At 40.3% G+C, this 6404-nt stretch overlaps 1 long non-coding RNA gene across 1 annotated transcript; it reads left to right on the forward strand.

Annotated features, from left to right (window-relative positions):
• The first annotated feature begins 3358 nt into the window (after positions 1-3358).
• On the forward strand, positions 3359-5716 carry LOC113481223. Its single transcript, XR_003398631.1, has 3 exons — positions 3359-3443; positions 5037-5175; positions 5610-5716. It is a non-coding gene; the product is annotated as an uncharacterized LOC113481223 (long non-coding RNA).
• Positions 5717-6404: the final 688 nt, after the last annotated feature.

A 6404-nucleotide genomic window follows, 5' to 3' on the forward strand; every position in this document is an offset into this window, starting at 1 on the left:
TTGTTTGATTTCCTTGGCCTTGGGTTAACAGGGCAAAGTCTGGATGCAAGCCAGGCTGTAGATGGCTGCCTTTACTTGTGGCTCCCAGTGCTGAAGTAGGAGTCAAAGGGTTTGTGCAGGATTTGCTTCCTTAGGCTGCTTCGGTTTGCACTTGGACCCGTGGAATTAGAAAACTAAATGGCACTGAGCCAGTTTGGATGCAGTATCTCACCTCCATGGCACCTGCAGTGCCCCCTTCCCATCCCAGTGGTGGACAGAAATGTCCCTAAAAATCTTACACGTTCATGTTTGGAATTCCTGAGCTTCCTCAGGACAGAAACTGCGACTGCTGATGTCTTTCTCCCAGACCAAAGAGACAAATGATGCCTGTGTCCATTTGCCTGCCTTCTCTGCAGGGTGTGTGTTCCTCCTGTAGCCCTTGCGCTTACCAGCCCCTGACTCCCTTCACAAACACCAAGGTACCACATTTATCTTTTACTCTTTGGTAGGATTAAGGCCTGTGCATTCCGGATGTGCTCCAGTTTAAAACGAGCACCTAATCTGTACCCATATCATCACTGTTATAAGATTGCCAAAAGAATGCCTGAGATTTCTTTGTATACCGTATCTCTTGTTGCAATTACAAAATACTGTTCAGAAGTCATAGCTCAGGAGTTCTGGCCTTATTTCTCTTACAAATTGCTTATATGGATTTTTCTTGCTTGAAAATTAATTGACCATACAATAAACTATTTTCCCTTGAGCAGGGACTATTCTGTTTCCTATGACGTTACAGTAAGCTGTCTTTGGGCCAAATATTTAAAGGTATTTAGGTGCTTAAAGATGCAGGTAATGTGAATTTTCCGAAATACCTAGCTGCCTAATACACAGTGATTTCAGTGGGAGTTGCCATCTAAGAGCTTCTAAAAATCCCGCTGTGCACCCATCTGCTTCTTTAAGCACCTGAATTCCTTTAAAAAACAGGTCCTTCCCTCCAACAGTGGAGACACATTTTATTTTTCTTAATATATTAAGAGCTTCTTAATACAGTTTCTTGGATATTGCCTGCCACCTTTAAGTTATTTTCATTGTTTTGATTATGATGTCAAATCTAGTTGATGATTGTGTTTATGCAGTTCCAAGCAGAGCATGGGCACACAGCATCTATCCTTTATGACATGAACTTGGCACAGTATCTTATACTAATAAATCAGGGCTAAGAGGTTTGTAGGCAAGCAACTGTCAGGAAGTTACTGCAACTTTTGCAGTATATTAAGTGATCTGTGTTTTGTTCTAACTTTTTAAACCCTCTTTGAAAACCAGTATTCTGTTTCTCATTAGTTGGTCTTTGATCCGGTGAAAATATCAGTCCCTTGAGTTAATATTTCATCTGACTATAGGGCCATGTAATTTGCTACGACACTAAGTCAATAGGTCTCTGCTGGCTTACCCCAGCAGGACTTGTATGTGTAGGCAAAAAATTCTCTGCAAAACATGAATAATGTTGATCTAATCAAGAATTTATTTCTTTGGTTAACCAAAGGAAAAAAGTGGAGTGTGAACATCAGTCCATCTAGACACAAAAGGAGCCTGAGGGAAAGAAAACATTTCACTTTGTATCAATTCATAGTCTCAATTTAATACATAAACAGGAGTGTCAGGACATGTGCATCTTGCAGAGCCACAGAAATAGCAGAAGATTGATTTATCATTATTTACCGGCTTAACCATCTTATTTGTGTGCTTTCTATTATCGTCTACTTGGAAAGCTCAGACAGTCCTTCTACATTAACCTCTACCTTCTGTCATCATCTTTCCCTCTGGCCACCCTATGCTACATTCTGAAATTTTAATTTCATTCCACAAGGTGCTATAGAATGAAAATAAACATTCGTCTGTGGAGAGTTTGCTATAGTCTAGAATATTCAGTTTGGTTTAAGCTAATTAAAAAACATTCAACCAAAATTGCACTTTTACTTTTTAAGGCTTTTCCAGGGATATTTCATTCTGTGATCTCCAAAGGAGCGAAGCATTTACGAATATGCATTAATCCTCACTGGGAATTGATCCAGAGCTTGTTTTAAGCAAATGCTTAAGTGGTTTGTTGAACTGGGGCCATAGCTGCCCAGGCCCATCTCTGGCTGAGCCTTAATTGAGCAATGTGAACATTTGAATTCATTTACTTGTACTTGTGGGGTTTGTTATACATGTATTTTTAAATAGCAGTTGATGAGATTTATAAGAATTTGTGCACATATTTGGATCCATTGTGTGAGAAAGGGTCAGATCTTTGATATAACTTTGCAAAAAAAAAAAAAATCTTTAGTTCACTAGCTGCCTGATCCTGTGTCTAAAGGACAAGTAAATATTTTATTATATTTTCACCAAGCTGAAAAAAAGACTTTATCTGATTTTGGCTTGTTTTTTTTTTAATTTTATTTTACGGCTTCTGTTTCTCTCTTGGGTATGCGTTAAAGAAGAGCCTTGTTGTAGAGGAACCTCCTGCTCTGGTTGATGTGTTAGCATATCAGTGACCCACTGCAGTTCATTCATGAGTTTTCAGCTCTGACAGGTTGAATGCCCAGAGTGGTCACTGATTAGACTGCCACTCCTAATATTCTCATCCCTGCAGTTATCAAGCAGGAAAATAGTGACAAGTAAATCTAAGCACCGTGGGAAATGCAGAGTCTGAGAAACCATGGACTTGTAGCATCTTATGGCATTTACTGAGGCTGCAGTGGCGTTCAGTGTGATAGCACAATAGTCTGGATCAGGAGAGGAATCCAAATCTTGGCAGATAGAAGGCAAATCGCACATCACATTTGCAACTTGTACATTGCTGCATGATGCCTTAGGGGGAGGAGAAAAATTTCAGAGTCCTGGGTGATTCCTTTGAGCTTGGTTGTTTTGTGTTGAGTTGTGCTACTGAAGAGATCTGACCCTGAAATTTCAGGGCCACCTCCTGAACTCCAAAACCTCTATTCATCAAGACAAAACTCTTAATAAAGTCACTGGGAGTTTTCCTCAGACTTAGGGATATTAGAATTTGATGATCCTTTTTTTTTTTTTTTTTTCTTTCTTCTCAAGAGGATAGTTAAAGCATATTTATCACCATAAATGGTGAATTCGGTCCTGATGGAAGAAATTGTATTTTTCCTGGCTTTAAAGAAGAGGAACTAGGCATTTTACTGTTTAGAGCATTTTCAGACTGACATGTTGTAAAATGAGATTGGTTTTCATTTCACTTGGGTAAATTTCTTTTTGCACCTGTTTTTCTTTCCCTGTATTTGTTCAGATTTGGGTCCCACTCCTGCTGTTGTCCTGCCTTCTTGATGAATATCCAATCCAAGGAATATTTTTAATTCCCAGGCTCCATAGATTCCCTGGGCCAGTACATGAGGCTGAGATACATGCAGTTGATCAGGGCATTCACCTGGGATGTGCTGAAGCCAAAATCACATCAGGTAAAACTCCAAGTTCAATCTGGGTCTCCTGTGTCTCAGGTTAATATAGTAATGTCTTTATTCTCTATAGCTTTTTTTCCTGAAAAGTCTGTTAGAGTTCCGAAAAATATTTCTCTGACCTTCTTCCTACTGAAAAAAGGAAAAAGAAAAGAAAGTGCAGGGTTCCATTGATTGGTATTTTCTAGTGATATTTTTTTTTGTCAGAATACTCCTGATTGGTTGTAGCTGCTTTCTTAAAAGCACCTTTACTTGGGCTTTTGTCTAAAAATACAACTTCTCATTAGAATATAGGAAGTACCACGTACCTTTAACAAACGAGGAACATGCTTCTGAAGTCACACACATCTGAACTAGGTGATCCAATAAATGTGCTAATGAGCAGAAATTAGGAAAATAAACTGCATTTTTGACCAGGTCCCCTGGCTATGGTGAGCATTTCCCTGTATTTCTTTCCCATCTTTTTACCCTGCTCAGTGCTGTGTTTTTAAGCTCTGTGGCACAGTTCTGAAGTGTAGCTCTAGTGAGTCCATTCTCGGTCCTCTGGGTACACTTTTATCTACAGCCTTGATCAGGGCTGTGGCAGCTGCCCTGGTGACTGGGGGAGAGATGCTGTGTAGCTGTGCACACTCTTGTGCTTCCCCATCGTGTCACAGAGAGTTTGAAAGCCACATTGGACCACGCTAATGGTAGACAGAGAGCAATTCTCTGTGCTTTACCACACACAGAGAAATGAGCAGTCCTCTGTGCTCCTTTGAAAGTAGCAATACTTTAAACTCCAGATGGAGCTGGCCAAATCTGCAAACTCCATTTTCTCTTGGAAGCTGAGGACTTTGGTAAGAGCCGGGTATCAGTATCCGGGCATCCATGTTTGATTCCGTGTGCAAGTGAGCAGCTTCACACGCATGCATATGAACTCCATTATAGCACCAGACTTGGTGGAAGGATAAAACAAATAAAAAAGCTAACAATTGGTCTTAAGAAGTTCTGAAATGAGCTAAGCCTTACCTTCTTTCCTATGTTGTAACCACAAATATTCCACTATTTTGTGGGGGATGTTAAAGTGTTTGATATATGCAAAATTCCCCATGTTTAGTATTTACTCTAACTTCACAGTCCTCATGAAGTCAGTCTGAAAAATTTTCATAGCTGTACCCCCAGGTTATGTGATATGGCCTGTAGCCTGTCCTGTCTCTTTTGCTCCCTACAGGTCATAATCCTTCCAACTCTTCTCCAGCTTTCATACCTCCACTCCCCCTCCATGAGGGAGGGAAGGGGAAGCCAATGATCAGGACAGAAATCTTCAACTTGAATAGTAAAAACCAGACAAAGACAGGGCCAAGGTAACTGATAAAACATGGCATGTCATAAATGTACTGCTTGTATGAACCAGTTTCTTTTTTAAATTATCCACCTGTGTAGACATGGGAAAAATATGTATGTCTTGTTGGTTTTGTGACCATATATAAAGTGTTATGCTATTTTTAGAGTGGAGACTGTGTAGTAAAAGTTTGGGGGTTTGGTGCAAGAAAAATAAATTAGAAGTGGAGATAATAATAACGTACAATGTGACGATGGTTTGTCTTGTACTTCCAGATGTCACGCTGAGAAGGGAGGGAGTCCCGTCTGCACACGCCTCTTGCTCAGAGTGTTCAGGAATTTGGACCCAGGTGGCTGGATTCTCCCACAAAAGCTGTGCTGTGCAGGAGGAACATTTCAGGATACTGTTGCAAGCGTGAGTGCATCCTTAATTCTGTTTTTAAAGACAAATCATTTCAAGTAGAGTGAATAGGGCTCATGACACAAACGCAGCTGGATTTCAGTTGTTGATCTGAAATATTCACAGTCCAATATGGTAGAAGCAGATGTTGGATTGGTAGTCATCATAAATGTGAATGATCACATCAGAAATCCCATGTGTAGCTTGTTTGAGAGCAGCAAAGCCTACCTGGCCATCCTTGATTGTGTTCTGGGGTTAAAAATATTTGCTTACACACGTGATGTTAGTCATCACTTGTTTTTTAGGTATAGAAGATTATTATAAACCTTAAAAAGGTTTAGATGCAGACTGTGACAGGAACTGAATTGACTGTCATAATCAGAAATACTTGGTTTGAAAGGAAACATAAAAACCTCTTTAAAATGTTTATTATCATATTTTGTGCATAGTAAGCACTGCTGCAGAGGTCCATGGCATCAAACTTAATATGTTGGTCATTAAAAGACATCAAGCATTTGTGCCTTCTGCTGATTACATAGAGGCTGCAGAACTTCTGACACCTTTGAATAAAACTATCTGAGGCAAGAGAAGTGTAGCTATACAGGTGAGTTAAGGGGGCTCTATAAAGGTCACCTGATTTTTCAGAGGCTTTTAATTTCCACAACATTCTTTCTTTGAATGTGAGTTTTACTGGTGTGAAAACGGCATGTTTGCCCTTCTTTATGTATTTGCTTATTAGTGTATCCATGAAGTGGAGGATGTTGAAGATTATTTTGGATTCTTAAAATACCAATGTGATTGTTTTCCAGAGCAAAATCTTTCCAGACCCAACATCTTGGACCAGAACTTCTGCAGAAGACAAATCCAGGCCATGTCCTTTTTTTCCCCTCATTGACTCACTGAACATTCAGGTCTAGAAGACCATGTGCTGTTCTTGCCACCACTCCTGGGATAATGGTGCTGTGAAGGGGTTACAACTTTCCAGCAGAATGAGGCTCCAAAGAGGGGTATCAGAGGGTCAGTTTAGGCTCTGTGCAATTTTGTAAGGAGGTGTTAAGTCCTTGGTTGGAGTTCCCTTCCTTGCAGCTCTCAGCTGTGGAATTTTCATGGTTTCCCCATGCAATTCCGCAACTGGAGGATGCACAAGTGTGCATGAAGCTTCTGTTCTTAGGATCGTCCCTTTCTGTGTTGCATTTGGTGACAAGGTGTGCCTACAAGGTGCCAGCGAGGTGCATTGTAGAACC

This window comes from Athene cunicularia, assembly GCF_003259725.1.
Source record: "Athene cunicularia isolate RWA chromosome 5 unlocalized genomic scaffold, athCun1 chr5_part3, whole genome shotgun sequence".
NCBI lineage: Eukaryota > Metazoa > Chordata > Aves > Strigiformes > Strigidae > Athene > Athene cunicularia.